The 26,429-nt window shown below is 41.7% G+C and overlaps 1 protein-coding gene and 1 pseudogene across 1 annotated transcript in view; one reads left to right on the top strand and one right to left on the bottom strand.

The window, feature by feature from the left end:
- SLC16A10 (solute carrier family 16 member 10) overlaps positions 1-26,429 on the bottom strand; it is a 133,873-nt gene that overhangs the window by 95,618 nt on the left and 11,826 nt on the right. The gene's annotated exons all lie outside the window — the stretch shown is intronic.
- On the top strand, positions 11,434-12,901 carry LOC113610401 (mitochondrial dimethyladenosine transferase 1 pseudogene; annotated as a pseudogene).

Genomic DNA, 26,429 nt, shown 5'->3' on the forward strand with positions numbered 1-26,429 from the left:
TGTTTGGTTTGCCCTAATGCTTCCTGTCAGTGTGTCCCGGAGTAGAGCCCTGGAGCCCATGGCTTTTTCCCACCTCTGACCGGCTAACTTTCCTGCTTCTTCTCATCCAGTCCTGACCCCCAACTCTGGGCCTTCTTGGAGATTTAAAAAGGAAAAAAAGGGAGGAGGTGGGATTTAAGCCAGTGTCTCTCTGATGGTAACATAACAGAAACTGTACTGCTCTTTTTCTGATGAATGAATGTTGCCGCCTCCTTTCGGGAGGGCATTTAGGTGAGAAAGGACCCTTCGAGCTGAGGGTCACAGAAGTTAGTATGAAGAAGGACAAAAACAAATCCAGCACCCCAGGGAAACTATCTCTGATGAGGAGCTCCGATTCCTATTTGCCCCTTAGACCTACATCAGAATATTCAGGAACTTTTACGGGTCTATTGGAATACAACAGAATCAGACGAAGTTACTGCCAACTCCTGATTCTGGGGTTCAAACAGTGAACCAAGTAACTGAGGGGCAGTGAGCCTCAGCCAGTAGGTCTCCCTGATTTAATCCTCACTGAATTAGACACCGAGGAAGGAGACTGTCAGACACAGATCCTTCTCCAGAGGGAGCAACAGTCTCAGAGCAACACTAACACATACCTGAGCGTGGGCATGAATTACACAAGTGAATAAATAATTGATCCAGAGGCTGAAAGGGAAAGGATTCTATTACACTGTAGTAATCTGAAGAGACTTCTTTGAAGAAGAAGAGATAAAAATCCAGAAGCAAAGTTATTGTGGAACCAGGCAGAGATCAGCCTGCTAGGATGGGGACAGGTGGGAGGAATGGGCTAGAGTCTGAAGAAACGCCTGAAGATAAAAACACACACATGGGGAGTAATAAGATCCAGCTCACACCAGCTCCAAGATCATGCTGATCTTTTCAGAAGGAAAGTTAATATGCAACATGTGAGTAAAAGGCAAAGGTGAAAATATTATGCCACGAACAGGTGAGGCAATGTTTATTTTCTAAATGAAATGATTCTCAGTGATGAAGAACTGGTAGTAGATAAAATACCAACAGCAGTATCTAGTCATTATGCTCAGCACCCCTCTCCCAGGAGATGGGCAATGGTCAGCAACTGAGGGTGAATCCAACCCAGCAAACAGCCTAAAAAGAACCCACCAATTCCCTCTGGGAAGCAGAAGCTGTGCTGAGTGTGCTAAGAACTTGACAAGAACCGGGCAACAAGAGCTCTCACCTAAACCAGGCGTTATGTCTGCATAGAAGAGCTGCACCTGAATGATCTCAATCAGAGCAGAGTGAGGCAAAAGGCCAGAGTTCCTCCCCAGCCAGCCACTGTGGAGAAGGGAGTTCTCACTGGTGCGCAGTCCAACAAGCATTAAAGTTTCTCTTGCCTGGAAAATCAGTGGCCCAGTCCAGCCAGGATCACAACTCCTTTCTGACAGCATATTGGGTTCCATCTTTAAAACCCCAAATCATCTCCTTTGTCTATGCAACTGAAGTGGGTTTCTAGGGAATACCAAGAAGCAGACTAGACTAAAGCAAAGGGGCAGAGTCAGGTCCAGGTTTAGGACATATAAGAGCAAGACACGGGAGGCTGTCAATGAGGGGAATGCATGAGCGAAGGGCCGTATCTATCAAGGCCAAGAGACTCACAAGCAACCGTAAGGGCAAGCCATGGTCAAAAAGCCCATGGGCTCCCAAAGTGAGAAACCAGGACGTTGACAGGCACAGGGACAGGGTGACAGGAAGGAAACTTAGTTTGGAGCAGAAATCATTCCTGGCATGACATGCTCACGTAAAAACCACCTGCTTAGTATAGTAAAGATGTGTTCCTGTAGAATTTACTATATACAGTGAGAATATAGTAAATTCAGGGGAATTACTCTTCTGACCAAAAAGCTTCACAGGTCCGTTTCATCACACATTAGATTTCATGTTTGTATGATCCAACTTGAAGAGAGCTTACCTTTCTATCTGAAACAAATCAACAGAGGCCACTGAAACTGTGCAGTCACAGTAAAGAAAAATAAAAAGTTTTAATGATAAAATTCATGCTAATAACTATCTTTATGCTGTGCAATGCCAGGCTTAAATGCAAATATAAGAATGTTTAACTCATATGTAGAATCACTGAAATTACACAATTTACATGTCACAGCCCATCCCCAGAAGGTACCTGGAGCTCGCCAGAAGAGACCAATTCAAGCCAGGCTCAAGAAAGTTGGAAGGAAGAAGAGAAGGTGCTATGTGCGTGCAGCCAAAGCAACAGCATTCCTCTGGGCACAAGGGTTCTCATGGAAAGAGCGTGGACTCTCAGGGGCGGGTGGGGAAGCGGGGCAGTGTTGCAAGCATACGCTCAGACCTGATGGCTGCTGGCTTTTCTCTTCTGACCACCAACCAGACCAAGGCTGCGGCGAAATAGAGCCAGGTGTCTCTCCTGCCCATTGGCCAGTCACTGCAATCCATGCTAAGGGACACCCAAGGGGTTTTAAACCTCCACACCTGGACAGAGTAGACACCTGGATTGGGGGCAAGCTAGAGGCGGACACACCAAACGTGTCAACGTGCTGCCAGCCTGGGGCGGGGTTGGCTGTCACCCACAACGCTGCGAGATGTAGGCACCTGACCCCAACTCTCCCCGAACTTGTACCCAGGCCCCAGCAGGAGGTGGAGGGTGACAGCAGAACATGGGCCTCCTCCTCCCCAACATGAGCCAGTCAGCACCCCAGGTGAAGGGTAGCAGTGGACATGGCCGCTGGCTGGAAGGGGAAGCAGAACAGGGCCTAGGGATATGGAAAGGTAGAACTGCACATGAGCCAAGGCCCCAAACCTCCAGCACAGGCTCCACTGTCCCACTGGACCTCATTTACAAAATAAGATCAAATATAAAATTATCAAGAATTTCAAGATGCTGACAGCAAAACATTAAACCAAGCACAGAACCCTTCTGAGCACAGAGCCCTTTGGGACTGCACAGGCCACATGTCCAGGAAGCCAGCCCTGCCTGATTCCCTGCTATAACATGAAAAAAAATTTTAAAGGAGGCTAGTCTGTAGCTTTCCACGAAGTTTCCTTAAACTACGCTTTAAATGGAAATGGAATAACAACACAATTTCTCTAAAAAATATGTTCTTCCAAATACAATGAAATCTTGATAATGCTGATGCCAAAGAATTAAACTAATCCGGGCCTGCAGGGTAATTAGACTGCTTCAGCTCCTCCAACAGAGTGAGGGAAGCATGTGTGTCATTCTGTTTGCCAGGTTATTATTTGACCCGTGACTCATTTAAACTGGAGGTTTAAGAAGATGGTCGTATTGTATACACAAAATCACTTGGCAATAAACATTCCAAATACACTTTGAATAAATAAATAAATGAATAGAAATAATTGATTAAACACTTTATATTTTTTCCATTAGGAGAACAAAACTCCCACTTGCCTCATATCCACACACACACACACACACACACACACACACACACACACACACACAATTTAAAAATTATTCCCCATGGGCTTCCCTGGTGGCGCAGTGGTTGAGAGTCCGCCTGCCGATGCAGGGGACACGGGTTCGTGCCCCGGTCCGGGAAGATCCCACATGCCACGGAGCAGCTGGGCCCGTGAGCCATGGCTGCTGAGCCTGCGCGTCCAGAGCCTGTGCTCCGCAACGGGAGAGGCCACGGCAGTGAGAGGCCTGCGTACCGCAAAAAAAAAAAAAAAAATTATTCCTCACAAGATAAGCTGTGTTTCAGAGTGGCTCAGATTATACCAGAAGTTCTAAAGAGTAAAAATAACCCTGACATCTTAAGATAGATTTTGTCAAATCAATTCTTCCTTTTTCTTTTTTTTTTTTTTTTTTTTTGGCCATGCTGCACAGCATGCAGGATCCCAGTTCCCCCGACCAGGGATCCAACCCGCGCCCCCTGCATTGGAAGCTCGGAGTCTTTAACCACTGGACCGCCAGGGAAGTCCCACCAATTCTTAAAAAAAAAAAAAAAAATTAACCATTCTGCAGTGATTGCAACAACTCTAATATCTTCTTCAAATACTAATAATCATCACTATGATATGATGGCCATCCTCTTTCCAAAAAGGCTGTCAAGTGAACTGCAGTACCTGTTGGCACACAGCATAAGTTAAAGTTACCAAGATCAGTGCTTAAAATGGTTCATGGATGGGTGCTGGTCCATCAGCTACTTATTACCAGTTCACGACAAGATAACTAAAGAAACTGAGAGTGTTTAGAAATGTTTATAGCAATTTGAAAGGGGAGTTTTATGTCTGATAGGTTTATAATATAAAATACAAATCCGGGGCTTCCCTGGTGGTGCAGTGGTTGAGAATCTGCCTGCCAATGCAGGGGACACGGGTTCGAGCCCTGGTCTGGGAAGATCCCACATGCCGCGGAGCAACTGGGCCCGTGAGCCACAATTACTGAGCCTGTGCGTCTGGAGCCTGTGCTCCGCAACGAGAGGCCACGATAGTGAGAGGCCCGCGCACCGCGATGAAGAGTGGCCCCCGCTTGCCACAACTAGAGAAAGCCCTCGCACGGAAATGAAAACCCAACACAGCCATAAATAAATAAATAAAGCAAACTGTCAACAAGTAAAAATAAACACTATTATAAAAAAAAAAATACAAATCCAACATTATATGTTGCTTTTTTTTCCTTTTTTAGTAATTTTGGACTGGAGATATACACACAATAACAGATTCCTATTGGCATTTTACTTTACTTCCATTTAAGGTATGAAATTTATACGGTATAGAAACTCAGCTCTTTTTTTTTTTTTTTTTCTGCAGTACGCGGGCCTCTCACTGTTGTGACCTCTCCCGTTGCGGAGCACAGGCTCCAGACGCGCAGGCTCAGCGGCCATGGCTCACGGGCCCAGCCGCTCCACGGCATGTGGGATCTTCCCGGACCGGGGCACGAACCCGTGTCCCCTGCATCGGCAGGTGGACTCTCAACCACTGCGCCACCAGGGAAGCCCCTGTGTAGAAACTCTTAAGTGCAGAAAAACATATTGAAAATGCAAACGCTGCCAGAGTTATCTGGCCCTAAATTAAACTAAGTTAAATCTGTAAAACAGTGACATGTAGGAAAACTAACATGTCTCAACTCTAATCTCTGGTGCAGGGGCCCATTTTTGTGTACTTATGTATACTTTAAAACAATGTTAATGAGCACATTTCACACTGGTATTATGCCAGTGATTATAAGTAGACCCAGAGCAAAATGTCTTGATTATTTTTCCAAGAATCTGAGAAAGTATTACAGAGGAAAAGGAGAAATGGAAGAAATGCTTCATGAAACCCAAACTAGAGATGTTGGAAGAACAATGTCAGCATCTTTCTCTGAATGTCAGTGTGATTCTGCAATATGAAAACGTGCAAATCAGCATTTATAGAGACAGATGCAAGCAATACAGTTGTGACCATATTTTTAATATTTCTAAATATTTTAAGTTAATTTCTATGATGGATGTTTCCCTTAATACTACTTAATGATTTAAACCAGCTACATATTTAAAAACTGCCCCTATGGGACTTCCCTGGTGGTCCAGTGGTTAAGACTTCACCTTCCAATGCAGGTGGCGCGGGTTCAATCCCTGGTAGGGGAGCTAAGATCCCACATGCCTCAGGAACAAAACACCAAAACATAAAACAGAAGCAATATTGTAATAAATTCAATAAAGACTTTAAAAATGGTCCACATAAAAAAAAAATCTAAAAAAAACTGCCCCTAATCAGCTTTAAAAGAAATTCCTTTATCATGGAAATTATGAATGTGGATACATAAAATATTTGAAGGAAGACATCCAAAATAATAAAAATAAAGACCAGAAATCCTACCAGTACCATGGTTTCCAAACTAGTAAGGTTATGGAGTTCTTTTGTAGTGTTCTTTAGTTTCCAAAATTCCAAGTCCTAGATAAGGCCTGGATACAATCAAGTTTCAGACAACCTTAAATATATTCACCATAACTGTTTTTCATTTTTTTCTGAGAGCCAGAGTTAACAACCCATGGCACAGTGGGGTTAACAGCAATTATTTAAGTCCAAAATAAATGCATCCTATTTTATTTGGCTTACTCACTCCTTATACTAAGAGGTGAAAATCTGCCTCTTCCTTTCTTATATTAGGATATCTACTGATATCTAAGCACACCTGTGTATTTGATTATAAAATCTAAATATAATACAAAATATTCCTGCCAGTACTTCATGACTTCAAAATGTCCCAAATGCAAACAAACAGCAACAATTTTTAAAACACTGTAGGGGACTTCCCTGGTGGTCCAGTGGGTAAGACTCTGTGCTTCCAAACCAGGTTCGATCCCTGGTCAGGGAACTAGATCCCACAGGTTGCAACTAAAGATCCCACGTGCCACAACTAAGACCCAACACAGCCTAAATAAATAAATAAATATTTTTTTTAAAAAAACAAAAACACCATAAAGACAAAAAACAAATGACAAACTGGGAAAAATATTTGCAGCTCATATCACTGACAAATGGCTGAGCTTCTCAATAAATTAGGAATTCCTACAAATCAATAAAAAAGCCAACATCCCAGGAGAAAAACAAAGGATATAAGGGACAGTTTAGAAGAAGGAAATACAAATAAGTGACTCTCTGAACACAAAAGATCCTCAACCTTATCCATAATTATTATTAAAATTACCCACATAAGATACCATAATGATTATCAATTACAATTTTCCATAATATAATTTTACCCAGAATAAGAGAAACGTGTTATAATGAAATGCCACTCTTTTTCTAACACACTGTCAAAAGCTGTTAACTAATTGTGTTAGTGCAATTGAGGGTAAATTGTGCATTCTCATATACTACTTTCGGGAATGTATAGTGGCACCACCTCTATGGAGACAATATGGTAATTTTTGTTAAAATTATAAATACATACCAAAAAGCATATTATTGGGTCAAATGATGAAATTAAATTCAGATGGCATATATTAGAGAAATATATTGTATCTATGTTCAATTTACTGAAGTTAATAACTTGTGGTTATATAAGAGGATATCCTTATTTTGAGAAAATACACATTGAAGCATTTAAAAGAAAAGGGCAATAATATATTCAACTTATACTTAAATGGCTCAGAAAAAATGTTTCCTCGAATACATGTATGTATATGTAAATGCACACACACAGACACAGAGAGCACGAGAGAGAGTAGAGAGCAAATGATAAAGCAAATGGAATAAAATGTTAGGAGATGATAAAGGGTTTTCAGCAATTCTTTATACTATTCTTATTCTTGCAACTTTATTGTTAAATAACATTTTTAAAAGTGTGGAAAAATGCACATACCCTTTGACCCATAACTTTCCCTTTTAGGATATAAAACCATTTGTCAACTCTTGCTACAGACGATGAAAAAGAATGAAGCATCTCTATGTGGTCTGACTGGGCCCATCTCTAAAATATATAATTTAGTTTAGAAAGTAACATTGAGTATTTACTACTTTTACCCTGTTTACTTCCAATTAGAATCTAAGGGGACCTATTTGTGTGTCAGTGATTCTTTTTTTTTTTTTTTTTTTGGCTGCACTGCACAGCACGTGGGATCTTAATTCCCTGACCAGGGATCAAACCCATGCCCCCTGCATTGGGAGCGCAGAGTCTTAACCAGGGAAGTCCCTGTGTGTCAGTAATATTAAGTTCAATCCTCTTTTCAGACCTCCTGGGCTCATTTAGCCCAGATGATAAGGTCTGTTCAGAAGATGTGGCACATGGTTACCAAGGACAGATAGCCCACTCAGTCCCCTTGATCTTGGCTTCGCTGAACCACACTTGCCTTCAGAGTCACAGCAAAGTCCCACCCCCATCTTCGTCAGCAGGACATCTGTTACTGTGCTTGCCTTTGGTCCCAGTCCTGTTTGGATGATTCTCTTTCCCAGGTTTCGTCCTCCTGGGGCCCTGTAGTATCTTCTGGGTGGGGATGAGGACATTTCCTTAGTCAGATCTGAACCAGCTTCTCTAGTTGTGTGGGGCAGGAGAGGAAAGTAAAATTATGTGCTCGATTATACCTATTCTCAACTGCTTTGCGCCCTTCACAGCTTCCTTCCTAGTGGTCCACTTCAGCAAAACCACCTGGGCTAAATCATCTATGGGTGCCACACAGGACTGAGTGAATGAATAAAAAGAGGTGTAAGGCTACCACAACTTTCATGAAATTCAAGGTTGTACTTTGCCTTTTACTGTTTGCATCAGTTTTTCAATTATAATTAATTTCCTAAAAATAGAGTAGATTGTCAACAAGAAGCCCTACAAGGCCAATGGTCTGAATGATAAAGTTCCTCTGTAAATGTTTCACCTTGAGGCAGCAAGATGCACTTACTTTATATTTTACATTTCTTCAATGACATTGCATATTTTTTCATGTTATATTGTATTTCTCCTTTGGTGAGTTGTCTGTTGATGTTCTTTACCTATTTTTGTTTTGGAGTGGTAGTCTTCGTAAAAACTATAAGTTAAGATAATAATGATATCATATCCAATGTTCTGTCCATCCTGAAAAAATGGCCCCTAAAATGTCAATAATTTGGTTCTGCTCTCTCTCCCTTTCCCTCCTTCTTTCCTTGTGGTACAGTAGAAAGGGCACTAAATTTGGAGGCCTAAAACGCAGGTTCATTGCTGAGTCCCTGGGATTTATCTACTTACATATAAAGTGAAGGGGCTGGATTAACTGGTCAGCAAGGCCTTAGATGTCTAAAATTCTTTAGTCTTTTTCTATTCCCTCCCCAATCATCACCAGCCTCATTCTACCTCTGATGGTAAGATGACTTAACTGTGAGTTAATTATAGGACTTTTTTTTAGTAGCCATAAATCACTGGTGATGTAAAAATCAAAGGAAGAAGTACAGAGAAAAGAAATGGTCCTTCATGCCCTCAGAAGTTTCAGTTTCTTTGTAAATGATAAAATTAGTTAAGATTCTACCATCTCAGGGTCAGACTTTGGCTCTGTTGAGGATGTTAATGGCATTATTGCAAACAAATAGCTTCAAAGCAAATAACCAAATATTAACTAAAGCAGACACAGTCCAAAATTTTGGTTTATTTGGTAGTGCAAATGAAAAAGCTAGTCACATCAGCTCTGATCCTCCCACTTCTTGTACCAATCCTCTTCAATATTCTGATTTCCACACACTTGCCCTCAGCCAACTTACTTCTAAAAAGACAAAATTTAAATAATCAATTTGTGCATTGCTAAAGCAAAGCTGGTTTAGAATGTTTTAGTTTTATCATCAAAAGGGCCACTACTTTGCATTTTCTAGTATCCCCCATCCTAATATCTGCTATTTTCTTAGAAATTCAAATTTTTCTTTCAAAGATCTGGCTGCCCCAAAAATATAAGTACAATTTTTTTTTTTTTTTTTTACAAATGGTGAGGGGAGAAATCCACTCAAAATTCTACCATTCTAGTACAACTATTGCTTGTTTGTTTCTCCATATTCCCTTCATCTTTGTTCACGTTCATGCACATTTTTAGAGTCACAGTCGGGTGATACACCCTGACTATGTATCACCATCAAACATTTTCCATGTTGCTACATAGAAGTCATTATCATTATCAGTTGCAACATAATTCATAAAGTAGATCAACATCATTTATTTAACCACTTCTATAGTTGGGGGCATTTGACTCCAAAGTTTTACTCTTTTACAGTAATGGTATCGTGAAGATCTTCATGCATAAAGCGTTTACTTAGGAGTCATTAGGCAAGGTCCTAGGGAATGAGATTCTGGGTTAAGTGGTGTGACTATATTTGGCTTTTTTTTTAATTAATTTATTTATTTTATTTATCTTTGGCTTCGTTGGGTCTTCATTGCTGTGCGCGGGCTTTCTCTAGTTGTGGAGAGCGGGGGCTACTCTTCATTGTCGTGCACGGTCTTCTCATTGCGGTGGCTTCTCTTGCTGTGGAGCACAGGCTCTAGGGCACGTGGGCTTCAGTATTATCTTTTAATTCATACACAAAAACGGAGATGTAGAAAGCCCTCGGCCTTCCAACAACAACAACAAACCCCACTGCTGTGGTATGATAGATATAGGAAAAAGTCTGAAAGAACACAAAATCAAATGCAGTCGTCCCTCAGTACCTGCAGGGGATTGGTTCCAGGACCCCTCTTGGATACCAAATTCCAGGGATGCTTAAGTCCCTTATATAAAATGGTGTACATCCTCCTATATACTTTAAATCATCTCTAGATTACTTATAATATCTAATACAATGTAAATGCTATGTAAATAGTTGTAAATACTATGTAAATACTATGTAAATAGTTGCCAGGCATGTGGCAAATTCAAGTTTTGCATTTTGGAACTTCCTGGAATTTTTTTTCCCGGAATATTTTCGATCCACAGTTGGTTGAATTTGCAGATACAGAACCATAGACATGGAAGCCCAACAATACTATACTAGAAAGTATAACAAGATCCACTATATATATAGGCTTTTGCAACTTGCTTTTTATGTAGCTTCTAAATATATACTTTTCATTAGGAAATATTTACAGCATACATAAAATTATAGGAACTCACCAACCAGCTTTATCTTTTTTTAATATTTATTTATTTATTTTTATTTGGTTGTGCTGGGTCTTAGTTGCGGCAGGCAGGCTCCTTAGTTTTGGCACTTGAACTCTTAGTTGCGGCATGCGAACTCTTAGTTGCGGCATGCATGTGGGATCTAGTTCCCTGACCAGGGATCGAACCCGGGGCCCCTCCATTGGGAGCGCAGAGTCTTAACCACTGCGTGACCAGGGAAGTCCCCAACCAACTTTATCTATCGTTTTGCAATATTTGCTTTAGATTTAAAAATATAGGGTTTCCCCAGTGGCGCAGTGGTTGTGAGTCCGCCTGCCGATGCAGGGGACACGGGTTCGTGCCCCGGTCCGGGAAGATCCCACATGCCGCGGAGCGGCTGGGCCCGTGAGCCATGGCCGCTGAGCCTGCGCATCCGGAGCCTGTGCTCCGCAACGGGAGAGGCCACAACACTGAGGGGCCTGCGTACCAAAATAAATAAATAAAAATTTTAAAAAATTAAAAATAATAAAAATATAGAGTCGAAGCCCCTCGTGTGCCCCCATTATCTGTTTCCCTCCCTCGCTTCATAGAGATAAATCACATCCTGAATTGGCTATATATCATTTCAATGCGTGTTTTTATATTTTTATTACGTAAGTATGTTTCAATAAAATATATTTACCTTATTCAATTCTAAAACGCATGCCTTTTCATATTATATCTCTAAAACTAGGATGCACCTTACCATCCACAATAAAGCACTACATCACAATTTAATCTGCAAGTTTTCCCCTTCGTCAGTGTACATAAAATGGGGCTGCATCTCAGCAACAGTGTTTTAGATTCTATGAAATGTGGTAGTATTTTTTCCTTAGTTTTTTTTCTAATGAAATGTAAATGGTATCACGTTAAACATTCTACAACTTCATATTTTCAACCAATACTATGAGATTTACCAATACTGTTACATGTATGTGCATCTTTAAATGTTCTTAACTCACCACTACACACCACAAGATTAGGAGTCCTCTAGGTAAGGAGCAAGTCCTATGCTAGCTAGTGAAAATGGCAACCATTTTTGCTCAAATGTGTGTGCTTGGCTAAAACAAAGAAAAGGAGTTAACGAGATGGAAATAAGAAAAAAGGGAAGGAAAGAAGATAAACAGAAGACGCTTCCTTGATACGTAAGTAGCTGGGGACAGCAGACAACTGCATAACTAAACACGATGATTCAGGAATAAAAATGATGACAGGAGGAAGGAACCGCGGGGAAGGACATGTGTGAGACCTGTGCGGCCAGACCGGGGCTCATGGCCGCCTCCAGGACGCTCGGCACCTTCCGTCTCCCACCATTACCCACAATTCGAGAAATCATTAAGTTGTTTAGACTGCAAGCTGTGAAGCAGCTATCCCAGAATTTTCTCTTGGACTTGAGGCTGACAGATAAAATTGTAAGGAAAGCTGGCAGTCTGACAAATGCTTATGTTTATGAAGTGGGCCCTGGGCCTGGGGGAATCACAAGATCCATTCTCAATGCCGGTGTTGCTGAACTTCTGGTGGTTGAAAAGGATAGTCGATTTATTCCTGGATTACAGATGCTTTCTGATGCAGCACCTGGAAAACTGAGAATTGTCCATGGAGATGTCTTGACATTTAAGATAGAAAGGGCTTTTCCAGAAAATCTCAAAAGACAGTGGGAGGATGATCTTCCAAATGTACATATTATTGGAAATCTGCCTTTTAGTGTATCAACTCCACTGATTATCACATGGCTTGAAAATGTTTCTCATAGAAATGGACCTTTTGCTTATGGCAGAACCCAGATGACTTTTCAAAAGGAAGTGGCAGAGAGACTTACAGCCAGTACGGGAAGCAAGCAGCGTAGCCGCCTCTCCATCATGGCCCAGTACCTCTGCGACGTTCAGCACATCTTGACAGTTCCAGGTCAGGCTTTCATCCCCAAACCAGAGGTGGACTCGGGGGTGGTGCATTTCACCCCCCTGACCCGGCCCAGGATAGAGCAGCCATTCAGGCTGGTGGAGAGAGTCGTTCAGAATGCCTTTCAGTTCCGAAGGAAATACTGCCATCGAGGGCCTGGAATGTTATTCCCTGAAGCCCGGCGATTAGAAAGCACTGGGAAACTGTTCCGCTTGGCAGATGTGGACCCTACCCTTCGACCCACCAGCTCTCTGTCTTACATTTTAAGAGCCTCTGTGACGCATACCGAAAAATGTGTGATGAAGACCCACACCACTTTGCTTACAATTTCAGAGAAGAACTCAAGCAAAAATCAGAAAAAAGGGGATGACAAGGAGAGTTACAGACTGTAGCTGCTACTTCAGGGTCTGGCAGCCAACTGGATGTTGATTTTCACAGTGTTGAACTTCTCATATGTGTGTTCCCCAGGTGTGACTTATTTCCCCTTTTAAGCTTGGTAAAGAGAATAAATATCATCAAACAAATTTAAAAGTGAAATCAGCAACTTAATCCATATCTGAATTAGACCTGTATTATGCCTTTCCATGGCTCTCTGTTTCATAAAAACACTCCCCGTTGACAGCCGACGTTAAGCTCTGGACGCTGAATTCTCGCTCGAGAACGGAGCTGAGATCAAGGTTGGCATTTTCCGATTGACTGTCCAGGGTCTGGTGACGCATCTGCGCCTTCAGCAGAGTTCCCCTGTCCGTCTTGGTGCTGTTGGCTTTGCGTTTGATGGCACAGAAGTGCCCCCGGACCAGCTTGGGCTGCCCGTCCTCGCCGGGCGGCTGCTGAGCTGGCCGAGCGTCCGGGTCCTCCGAGATCCTCAGTCTCTGGAACTGGATCTCCATGTCTGTGGTAGGGCTGCCCTGCTTCCCAGTCTGGTAGTAGTCCTCCTCGTCGTCGCTCAGAATGTCGCTCTCCTTGATGAGACTGTCGGAGAAGTCGGCCAGGCCCTCGTGGGGGTGTTTCTGGGCGTCCTGTCTGCTCCCGGCCAGGGGGCAGCTGCTGCTCTGGGTACCACTGCTCAGGCTGCCCTCATCCGAGACCAGCGAGCTGCCCTTGCCCGGCTCCCTGGGCCACTCGCTGCTGGAGGAATTCTTAAGAACTTTTAAGGACCTGGATGAAGCTGCAGTGAGAAAAGCACATCTTCCCTTATGATAGAGGAACCGATTCCACAATGTGTTCATTTTTGCCTTGTAGGTTATCAGATTTAACATCTTAATTAAAATTTTATCACCTCACTTCAATCCTGGGACTATCCTGGGACTTGGGCCAAAAAAAGTGTAGATACTTGGGCTTCCCTGGTGGCGCAGTGGTTGAGAGTCTGCCTGCCGATGCAGGGGATACGGGTTCATGCCCCGGTCTGGGAAGATCCCACATGCCACGGAGCGGCTAGGCCCGTGAGCCATGGCCGCTGAGCCTGCGTGTCCAGAGCCTGTGCTCCACAACAGGAGAGGCCACAACAGTGAGAGGCCCGCGTACCGCAAAAAAAAAAAAAAAAAAAAAGTGTAGATACTGCAAATATGGACATTTTTTATTTATGCTTATTTGAAATTTTAAGTTGGAATTTGGCATTTTTAAAGGACCAATTACCAGAGCTTAATTACTGAGAACAATAAGCTATAAACTATCATAAGGGCTAGGATTCCTATTACTAATGAATAAATTTAAAAGTCAGTTTTACAGCTAATTAATGAATAAATTAGCTCTTGCTAATGAATAAATTTAAAAGTCAGTTGCTAATAAAATCTAGGTTCCTTTCTTTCACTAAAGTACTTTGTAGTTTGAGAACTAAGATTACACCATATTTCTCTGCCCACCTTCTCACCTGTTTATTTCCCTTGCTGCTCAATTAAAAGTACAAAAATGCTTTTTCTCTCTCAAAAAAAAAACAAAAAACAAAACGATGACAGGAGGAACTGTTCCCTGGAAATCTGTGCTATTGCTACTCCAGAACCCAGCTGGAGATGCAGTCTGCTCATGTCAACCAAGCAGGCACTAAGACCCCAGGCCCCACCCGCCTTTACCCAGCCAACTCTGCTCACTGACTCCAAGGGGGCCCAAAACCAGCATCAGGACAGGGCAGGCCCCAGTGACGGAGAGATGACAAACAAGCGGCATTTACGCAACAGGGACTGCAGTGTCAGTCTGCTTCCTCTGCTTCTCCTCCTCCCTGCCCCTCCATCCCACCTCCTCTCTCCACTCCCCTCCCCTGCTCATTTATGTTTACTCGAGGAAGTCTACTCGAAGACCTGTGTCCACTGTCTGTCTGTCTGCTCTCCTACACACAGACACACACGCACAATCATTCAGTGAAAAGCCATAATGATCACTCAGTACTAGATTTTGCTGATGAGACATAAGAAAATTTCCATTACTGGTTCCTGAAGCCAAACTCCAGTTTTAGCTTATTCGGAGTTTTAAAAGGTAAGAAAATAATAGGACCAGAGTTCCTAATAGCTTTTTCATTTCTCTTTCCATATGATACAAAAATACCTTGGTGGAGACAGATTTTATTTCTAAAAAAAGCCTCAGTGGCCAAACACACATACAGAGTCCTTACCTTCCAGAATCAGAGGCGTACTGTGATAAGTAGCAATATAATACGTCCCTGTAAGAATTAACACTTAGATTGTATTTTGCCCCTTTATCTCCATTTAACCACAAGCTTATGACACTAGTTTATCTAATAGCAGCTAACAGAAACACCCATATTTATGCATATTTCTTAAAAAATAAAAGTATTACTGAATTCATTAATAAATGTACCTTTAAAGAAAAACAGAATTCCTCAATTAATTTATTAATAAACTATATCTTTTTACCTGTAAGAAAGATAATATTTTAAACTCTAGTGTATTTTATTTAGTATAAGGTAATAGAACTAAACAGTCCCCAACCATTTTACTGATTTTCTTTCTCCAAAACATTCTGTAAGCCATGAACTCTGCAGGTGTTCTGGTGTTTTGGAGCATTCTGCAACTTAAGTTCCTGTTACTTGCTGACATATTTGATGTGTATTTGAACATAAATTATTGGAACATTCTTTCAACTGTCAAGTTTGATTGACTCACTTTCTGTCAAGTTATCCTAATTAACCCACAGCCTTCAAGCTTTGGGATTATTGCTGTCAATTCTGTACAGCCATTTGTTTAATGCACAGTCTGCTCTAATACCTTCCATGGTGAACCTGCAAATATAAACCCTTTTTGATTTTTACTCATTAACTAGACATTGGAAAGTGCCATGCCGTATAATCTGTATTAACGTGTGAATACAAGTTTTGCCTACTTCATACGAAGCATTCAGAAAGAACTTATTAAACAAATAAATCCTCTCAGTGAAGGACTTTCAGTTGTTCAAAAACTTCACTGAATGCCCACTATGGGTCAAGCACTGTGCTGGACAGTAGAGATATAATTGTAAACAAGGCAGACATAGATAGCCCCCGCTCTCATGGGCCTTCTACATTTAGTAAGGAAGACAGACATTAACACATAATTACAACCAAACAGAGAGAAAGCTAATGCCACAATTTGTGCCTTGCACAGCATCCGCCAAAGTTAAGCTCAGTACATACTGTTATCACTACCTCAATTTCAAAAATACAAATAGTTTACCCAGTAAAGAACTATGTTAAAGTTATAAATCAGGAGTGATACAAAGGGAGGAAAAGAGATGACAGTCATGCTTCAAATTTAAGTTCTGGTATAGTGGTGATGGATGCACAACACTGTGAATGTACTTAATGCCACTGAAGTGTACACTTAAAAATGGTTAAAATGATAGATTCTGTTATATATATTTTACTACAATAAGAAAACAGCATTTAAAAATTGTATTAGATTGTTAAATGTTGAATCAACTTCACCAAAGACTTATAGCACGTGAGTACTTCCGCATCTCAGAATGGTGCATAAAAGGTGGAGAGAAGAGAAAGCCATACAGCACACAGCTGAAAGCAGACAGAAAATGTGAAACTACTTTGCTTCAATTCTCTTCTAACTTTACTGAATTGTTCAGTTCACCTGCTCTGCTCACACAGTAGAGCACAGCTGAGAAGGAAAAAAAGAAAAAAAAAAAAAAGCCACAACCTTAGAAACGGGTTTCACTACAAATTCACAATTTCCAATATTTCCAATCTCGGTTCAGTTCTCAGAACTCTTCTCAATCCTTTTCCTTAGCAGTAATCAGCTCCCAAACCTTTGCCACTCTCTCAAATCTGCTGTTAAGTCCCATGTTATGCTTAACACATACCCTCCTTCTCAGAGGAAGCAAAGGCCCCCTCAGTTTCCTGATCCTCACCAACCCTACCCCTCCATTTGTTTCCGTTCTTACTTTCCCCTCTCCAGGTCCTGAATAGGTGGCATCTCTGGCAAATGCACTGCCCCCCACCCCTCACCAGCAGCAGCAGCTGTGCTCTGAATTCCCGCATCTGTGACCTGCTCATGAATCTTATTCCATCAACTAGCCACTTGGTAACTTGACCTTCTCCCTCTGTACAGGCTCCTTCTCCTCAAGCTACTCCCATGTTTAAAAAAAATTGTTATTCCCCCCACCCCTGACCCTAATCATCTTCTAGCTACCACCCTATTTCTCCCCTTTCTCACTTCTAAGCTTGCACCACCATCCCTACCTCCCAGTCACTGCTCCACTCCCTGCACACCCAGGCCAATGAGTGTACGCTAGCTGAAGACATCAGTGATTTCCCAATGACTCATTTCAATGGACCCTCTTCAGTTTTTTTTTTAAATAGAAAATCTCAGCCATATTTGACTCTCTTGATTGGCAGTACCACCAATCACCTAAAATCACCCAAGTGAAAAACCTGCCTTTCCAGAGTCCTTGCATACTATTTCACCTCCTCATTCAGTCACACACACACACACACATACACACACAAAAATACATAGTATTATCCTCTTGTTAAATTTAAAAATACAGGTAAGCTTATAGAATAAAATGAAAATTAAAATAAGGTGCACGAGAGACAAAAACATATGTCCACACAAAGACTTGCACGCAAATGCTCATAGCAGCACTATTCATAGCAGGCAAAAACTGGAAACAACCCAAATGTCCATCAACATGTGAATGGATAAAAAATTGTAGTACGGGGCTTCCCTGGTGGCTCAGTGTTTGAGAGTCCGCCTGCCGATGCAGGGGACACGGGTTCGGGCCCCGGTCCGGGAAGATCCCACATGCCGCGGAGCGGCTGGGCCCGTGAGCCATGGCCGCTGAGCCTGCGTGTCTGGAGCCTGTGCTCTGCAACGGGAGAGGCCTCAACAGTGAGAGGCCCACGTACCACAAAAAAAAAAAAAAAAAAAAAAAATTGTAGTACAGGCATGCAACGGAATACTACTCAGCAATAAAAAGGACTGAACTGCTAGTACAGTTGTCCCTCAGTATCTAAGAGGAGTTGGTTCCAGCAACCCAGCAGATACCAAAGTCTGTAGATGCTCAAGTCCCTTATATAAAGTGACGAAGTATTTGCATATAACCTATTCACATTCTCTTGTATACATACTTTAAACCATCTCTAGGTTGTAACCCAGCAGGACCCTCTGGGGCCTTCCTGGGACAGACCCCTCCCCCATATCCTCTGCTTTAGCTCCTCTCTGAAGTGCAGATAATAGTGTCTGACGCACATTTCCTGAGTTATTTTACAGATGCTAAAGCCACCACCAAATGGAAGAAATTAACTACTTGACCATGAGCATGTAGCCCCCAGACCTAATGGCACCTGAGGATTGATAATGTTAACCCCTGTGACCCTGCCCTGTTACCTCACCATCAACCAATCAGAGAGTTGTGCATGAGCTGATCACACACCCTGGGACTCCCCTCCCACACCTGGCTTTTAAAAATGTTTCGCTGAAACCCATGGGGAGTTCAGGCGTTTTGACACAAGCTGTCCTAGACTCCTTGCTTGAGTCTCTGCAATAAACGCTGTGCTCTCCTTCACCACAACCCGGTGTCAGTAGATTGGCTTTACCACCTGCCTCCGGCAGACCCAATTTGGTTCAGTAACAGGTTACTTATAATACCTAATGTAAATACTATGTAAAGTTGCCAGCATGTGGCAAATTACAGTTCCGCTTTTTGGAGCTTTCTGGAATTTTTTTTCTTTATATTTTCTATCTGTGGTTGGTTGAACCCAGGATAGCGAAACCATGGATATGGAGGGCCAACTGCATATGCAACGACATGGTAGAGTCTCAAAAGCATCATGCTGAGTGAAAGCTAGACACAAAAGAAAACATACTGTGGGATTCCATTTATAGAAAATTTTAGAAAAAGCAAAACTATAGTGACAGAAAGCAGATCAATAGTTGTCAGGGGCAGAGGTTCCAGGGATAGACTGGCTGCAAAGGGGCATGCAGCAACATCCTGGGGTGATGGAAGGCCCTGCATCATGACTGCAGTGGTGATTACATTACCTTATATATTTGTCAAAACTCATCAAATTGTAGACTTAAAATGGTGAATTTTATCATATGTAAATTATCCCTCAATAAAGCTGACTTCCAAAAGTTAAAGTGAGTCTTCTAAAATGCATCCTAGGGACTTCCCTGGTGGCGCAGTGCTCAAGAATGTGCCTGCCAATGCAGGGGACACAGGTTCGAGCTCTGGTCCGGGAAGATCCCACATGCCGTGGAATAACTAAGCTCATGTGCCACAACTACTGAGCCTGTGTTCTAGAGCCCACGAGCCACAACTACTGAGCCCGCATGCCACAACTACTGAAGCCTGCATACCTAGAGCCCGTGTTCCGCAACAAGGGAAGCCACTGCAATGAGAAGCCCACGTACCGCAACGAAGAGTAGCCCCTGCTCGCCACAACCAGAGAAAACCCGTGAGCAGCAACGAAGACCCAAAGAAGCCAAAAATAAATAAATTTTAAAAATAAAAAATATTTAAAAATAAAAAATAAAATACATTCTACTAAAGATTTCTGTGTCTGCATTTGTTTTCCATAGTCCTAATTCATATTTTAGTTCTATGGTAATTCAGTCCTATATAGAGTATTGTGTTTCTCATAATAATACAAATCCTTCTCTAACTGACTGGAAACAATACATAGAATTCTGTTTTATTTCCAGAAACCTTATCAAGGCAACAATTTACAGTGTAAGTGTGTGAATTTTATTATTATCAAAATGGGAGTATCCTGATTGTGATAAATAAGTAGTATGTCTCTGATTCCACCTGCATAGCAATTTCATTGACTCTCAAAAAGGTTCTTTGGGAACCTCTTAAATGAAGACCTCAAACTCCAAAAGGTGAACACTGGTCTGTCTTTGAGACACTGTACCCATGTGGAAAACATGAGACAAGGACTTCCTCCTTATTTTATTCCCTTGGGATTGAAATGTGTACTTTTCTTTATTCCCATCCCACCGCTAGCACCTAATAAATACAGTAGTTTATGTTGACTCCTTCAAAATATTTAAGGCATAAATAAATGGAACTGCTGTCAGCAAAAGACTCACTTCCTAAACAATCTATATTCAAACCAATTTTATAATGTTATCAATTTGCCTAATCCTAACAATTTGACTTCCCTGGTGGTCCAGTGGTTAAGACTTTGCCTTCCAATGCAAGGGGTGCAGGTTCAATCCCTGGTTGGGGAGCTAAGATCCCACATGCCTCGTGGCCAAAAAACCAAAACATAAAACAGAAGCAATACTGTAACAAATTCAATAAAGACTTTAAAAATGATCCACATCAAAAAAAAACCTTAAAAAAAAAATTCTTGTCTAGTCCTAGTAACCAGAAATACATACACAAGTTGCAAGCCTTAACCTGTTAAGGCAGTTCTGTTAATCCTTAGCTGGGGTAAACCTATGAATGCTTACCCCAAGATAGTGTATTAAAAACCCCAAGATAGTGTATTAATGTATGTTCCCTGTGGTTCCACATACAGTTTCCAGAGTTACAGAATGATCATGCTATAATGCAGGGGAGAAAAGGGTGAAGGCAACTAGTTTCCATTCACTTATAATTAGTCTTACAAAGGCTGATTAATTATGACAGTTCCACTAACTCACTGACTTGCTTTCCAGAAATTAAGGATATTTCCAGCTAAACAGAGTAATTATCCAAAGATTAGTGGCTGGTGATTAATTTATCCTCTTAAGTGACCATAAATAATAGGGATTACATTGCCTTGACATTTTTCCATAACCCATTCTCAGTTGCCACCAGACACCCAAAGTCATCATGATGAATTAGAGGAAGAGACAGTTTAATTGGATTAAGCATTACTTTTATCTGATTTTTTTCCAAAAAATAATAATAGTCTGCCTTTTGCTTTAAGTGTCTCAATATTTGTTTCCTAATCAAAGCTACAAAAAAAAAACTACCATGTATACCAACTAATTATAATAGCATACACATAATGAACACTAAGTTATACAAAACAGTGTATTTTCAAGTCAACACCAAAAAACATACATTGCTCTTTTGTGATTCCTGACCTTTGGTATTAGCAAATCTCTCTGGTGTGTTGGCATGGGATTTAAAAGACTATATGGCTTCTGTTTCTCAAACTCTGAGGAAAAAATACTTGAGTTGGCCTTCCCTGTGCCTCCCCTCCCCATGATCACTGGATATCAAATTGACTTGTCATCAGGCCAGTACTTGCGTTCAACCCCACAAGCACAACAGTAGACAAGCATGGTTGAAACACTGCCTTAAACCCTGACATGTACTTTAATACAGACCTTGCAAATGAAGCCAAAAGGTACTAAAAGATGAAACAGTTACTGGAAGGAAGGGTAGGGGGTAGGGGTGTCTTGGCTTACAAAATAAGGCAGATACCCTCTTCTTGCACAATCATCAATTCCCTTTCACCCACCCCCTGCTTTTACTGGTTCTTCCTCCAGGGTCACTGCACTTCCAGCACCTTCAGCTGGGCTTCAATCACAAGAGAGCAATTCAGAACCTGAATTCTGAGAGATTACAGCACAGCACATGAGTCAACACACACGCCCACATACAGGGACTGTGCCAACCTACTCAGTAACAAGAGTGTCTGACATATCTGTTGTGCATCCAAAGCACTTTGACATTCTTTTATCTTGAGTCTCACTGCTATAGCTGAGGAGCTGAGTAGCTGACTCAGTTCCTAAACTCTGTGATGGCTGATCTACAAGATAACATCTTCCTGTTGAACAAGTTTTCCACCACTATCAATACTTTACATTTAAATTAGAAATATATAAATTAATTGAAACGATTCTAAGCCACTCCCACAGGCTCTTGGTCTAGAACACCTTGAAAATAAGACTTACAGACTGGTTTAATTAATTATACGGTGAATGCAAGAAACCGTAAATGCAGATAGTCTCAGAGGTCACGTAAAACTAAAGGGGGAAAAAAAAACCAAGTCTTAGGACTAAGTTTTGGAAATACTTAAGACAATGACAGTAAAAAATACAATCTGACCTTTGGAAAGTTGCAAATCTGAATTAGAGAAATCTAAATGCTGGAAAGATTTTTTTTTAAGGATGAAGTGTTGTTACTTTTAAATAAGATGATTTCAATGGAAACCAACTAAGCTACCTAGGAGCAGCCCCTGGGGCTTCTTGAGACAGAATTTCTCAGTTTCTATGATAACATCACATTCCTCATAAAGAGACGGGCTCTTTCCAAAGCTCTACCTCCGGCCTCAGCTCCACTCTGAGGCTCCAGGTTTACGTGTCCAGTTATCTGCTTGACATCATCCCCTGATGTCCTGCTGGCATTTCACACTCATATGTCTAACATCTGAGTCAGCCTTTCCCTGTCAACTCCTCCTCCACATGCCCCTGGTCCTGTCAGTGGCACCATCCAGGACTGTCTACATCATTTGCAGGGCCAAGTACAAAACGAAAATGTGGGGCTCCTAGTTCAAAAATTATTTAGATGCTGTCCCCAGGCATAAGCATCATCTGTTTCCATGTCACTGTCCACACGCATCACTTGCCAGACTTCCCTCAGTCTGTCCTTTGCAATGTCTCACATCTACCCCTTCCTTCCCACTTCCACTGCTGGGCCTCAAATCTACCCCGGCTCTCAGCCAAGACCTCCGTAATTGATGTTCCTCCTCTTTCTTTAACTCTGCAACCCAGTCACAATTTTTTAAGGCACACTTCAAACATCCTTGATATCTTCCCATTGCCTATTAAATCACATGCAAACTTCCTAACTCGGCACTCAAACCTTCCATTCCCCATTCTTTCCCAGCCTTATCTTCTGGGACTTTCCTCTACAATTCCTGGGCTCTTGCCAAACCAAATTCCTTGTCATTCATTTAATGAGCCCAGTGCATAGTTGAGTATTAAAGAACCCGGGTCCTGGGCTTCCCTGGTGGCGCAGTGGTTGGGAGTCCGCCTGCCGATACAGGGGACATGGGTTCGTGCCCCGGTCCGGGAAGATCCCACATGCCACGGAGCGGCTGGGCCCGTAAGCCATGGCCGCTGAGCCTGCGCTCCGCAACGGGAAAGGCCACAACAGTGAGAGGCCCGCGTACCGCAAAAAAAGAAAAGAAAAAAAAGATGTCTACAGATATGTTATTTACATTGCATAACACAGCCTGCGATTCAAACACCCTGCAAAAGGAGGTCTGGCTGAGTAATCTAGGGTAGATCAGTATGATAGCCGAATATCACATTTACTGAAAACATGAAGCAGGTACGCTACCTAATAAAGAAAAATGTACCTTAAAAATATTGTTCACTGAGAAACAGAAAACAAAATATTCACATATAAATCTACAATTCCTTATTTCCAACTTTGGAATCCCAAACCCAAAGTTTTTTTTATAAGATGGCATCAATAATCACTTGGAAGTAAAACATGATCTGAACTGACATGAAGGTACTTATGGTCTCTATTTGTCCCAATTACTCTGAATAGTCATACATTTTTTTGCAGAAATATCAGTGTATTAGATTATAGGGTGCTGCCTCAGACTCCCCTGGGTGGGGAGGGACGGGGGGTAAAAAACACAGCTGTATGAACCAGGTTACTTTTTTAAAATCAAAAAAATTCGACCCCAAAACACATATGGCCCCAAGAGTTTCAGATAAGGAACTGTGGCTCTGTGCTAATGACATCAATTGTAAATTTAAAGAGTTAAACTTTGGTATTCCTCAGCTTTGTTGAAAAAAGTGTCTGAGGGACTTCCCTGGTGGTGTAGTAGTTAAGAATCTGCCTGCCAATGCAGGGGACATGGGTTCAAGCCCTGGTCCGGGAAGATCCCACACACCGTGGAGCAACTAAGCCCGTGTGCCACAACTACTGAGCCTGCGCTCTAGAGCCCACAAGCCACAACTCCTGAGCCCTCGTGCCACAAATGCTGAAGCCCGCGCACCTAGAGCCCATGCTCTGCAACAAGAGAAGCCACTGCAAGGAGAAACCTACACACTGCAACGAAGAGTAGCCCCTGCTTGCCACAACTAGAGAAAGCCCAAGCTTAGCAACAAAGACCCAATGCAGACAAAAATAAATAAATAAAATAAATAAATTTATTTTTTTTTAAAAGTGTCTGAAAGGCATGCATTCTTTCAGGAAGGCTCTTTATAATGCTACAACTGCAGGAGTGTGTGAAAAGACAAACCAAATCCCTCTCCAAATAACTACAAATTCCAAACCAATAAAACTGAACTAATTACAATTTCTTTTTGCTTAGATTCAAGATTTCACATTTCTGGAAAAGGGTCAGTCTTCTGTCCTACTGAGCATCATTTTACAGACACAAGTTTATTGAAAGAAATGATAAACTCTCATATTTTTATAAAGAACACTGAGCTAAAATTTAGGTCATTTAAAAGCATTATTTTAAATCTTTTAGTTTAAATAGTCATTTAATATGTAACCATTTTTATCCAGGCAAAGATTTTTTTTTTTCTGGTGGCAACACAATGCGGCTTTGAGATTTTTTTTTTTCTGGTGGCCAGCAGCAAAATGTGGGGAATGCTCTATTTGCCTTTGCCCTCGTACAAGTAGCCTGTGTACCAGAAACACAAAAGAACCACCAAACAAGAGGATTCTTGATTAGTAATTATTTATCACTCTGGATTTAAAATTATGCATACAAACACAAATATTCATCTATTATCTCTTCTGCCCCTTCTCTAGTCCCTCTACCCGCCCCCCAAAAGAGAAATATCAATAATAATTTTCTGTGCTGTGTCTGGCTGGGGATCAGGTATGATTAGCATCGCATGATCTAGCTCTTAGTGACTGTCCATCTGATATAAAATATCTCCATTTTGATCCAAAACAAAATGTGGCCAAATAATGTAACGTGATTTAAAATCAGTTCCCTGGGACTTCCCTGGTGGTCCAGTGGTTAAGACTCCACACTTCAAATGTAGGAGCCACGGGTTCGATCCCTGGTCGGGGAACTAGGATCCCATAAGCTGTGCGACACAGCCAAAAAAAAAAAAAAAAAAAAAGCCTCTCCTCCTAATCTGTTTATATACAATTAACGAAAGATTGTCATTATAAAACTAAAATCAGTTCCCTTTACCAGTTCCAGCCTATTCCATAATTAACATTTTTCTCTGAGAAGAGACAAAACCTAACAACTACAATGAAAACTCCATACATCTATCATTTATTCCCACAAAACCGCTTCATCTTAGGCCAAATTTACTATTACAGTCATTAAAGTTAATACATCTAATGCTAATGTTTAATTATTTTTACTATTATAAAAGCAACGCTTGTTCAACATAGAAAAACTAGAAGCTACAGATAAACCAACAGAGACTAAGAAGCCCAAAAACCTGGCACTGGGAGGTAACTTTGGAGTTGGGGGTACTGCTGCCAAAGTTCAAGTGTTACATTACTGCAGGAAAACAACTGCAACTTTCTGCCCCCATCTGTGCTAAAACATCAATTAACTTTGTGGAATGCCGTTGTTTAAACAACCATTGACAAATGTGAATCCTTTGAGATGCTGACATTTGAAATTGGAACATGAAGTCAAAACTAATAAAAAGGATAATTAAGCAAGATGAAAAGGTTTTCACTATTAAAACCAGTCACCAGACCAACCCACCCCACTTGGCATTAGTACCTACACAGAAAAAGTCAATAAGTACCTCTGTTTAATGAGTAGTGGTTTTCTACTCTAATGAAACGTATCTCAGAATTGCTTTTTGGATCCAGTCTAAGTTGGTCACAAGACTAAATAAATTTTGACTTTCTGAACACATGCAGAACACTGTTGATGCAATTTACTCTTTAGCAAAAAAAAGGGTAAAGCTGAACCACAGACCAATGCACCTTTCCCTGAGTTTTATACGTTAATTTAACCACTGACCTTTCATTTAGATTTAACTATCTAATGATAGAAACGCATACCTTGAACGGAATTCAAAACTCCAGTCACTGATTCTCAAGTTGGGGGACTGGAGGAGGAAGGCAGCACAGTTGCCCCTCACTAAGAGGAGCATATCAGAGAGGCACACTTAGTTTTTGGGGTTGTTTTTTTGCGGTACACGGACCTCTCACTGTTGTGGCCTCTCCCGTTGCGGAGCACAGGCTCCAGACGCGCAGGCTCAGCAGCCATGGCTCACGGGCCCAGCCGCTCCGCAGCATGTGGGATCTTCCCAGACCGGGGCACGAACCCGTGCGCCCTGCATCAGCAGGCGGACTCTCAACCACTGCGCCACCAGGGAAGCTCCACACTTAGTTTTAAAAATTGTATTCAGTATTATACTTTTGTCTTCAAAAAAACAAATAAAGAATCCTAGGGGATTCCCTGGCCATCCAGTGGTTAGGACTTGGCACTTTCACCACAGGGGCCTGGGTTCAATCCCTGGTGGGGGAACTAAGATTCCACATACCACGTGGTGCGGCCAAAAAAAAAAAAATCTTAATTATTTC

This window comes from Aethalodelphis obliquidens, unplaced genomic scaffold (assembly GCF_003676395.1).
Source record: "Aethalodelphis obliquidens isolate GAN/ISIS:26980383/991018 unplaced genomic scaffold, ASM367639v1 scaffold3, whole genome shotgun sequence".
In the NCBI taxonomy this organism is placed as follows: Eukaryota; Metazoa; Chordata; class Mammalia; order Artiodactyla; family Delphinidae; genus Aethalodelphis; species Aethalodelphis obliquidens.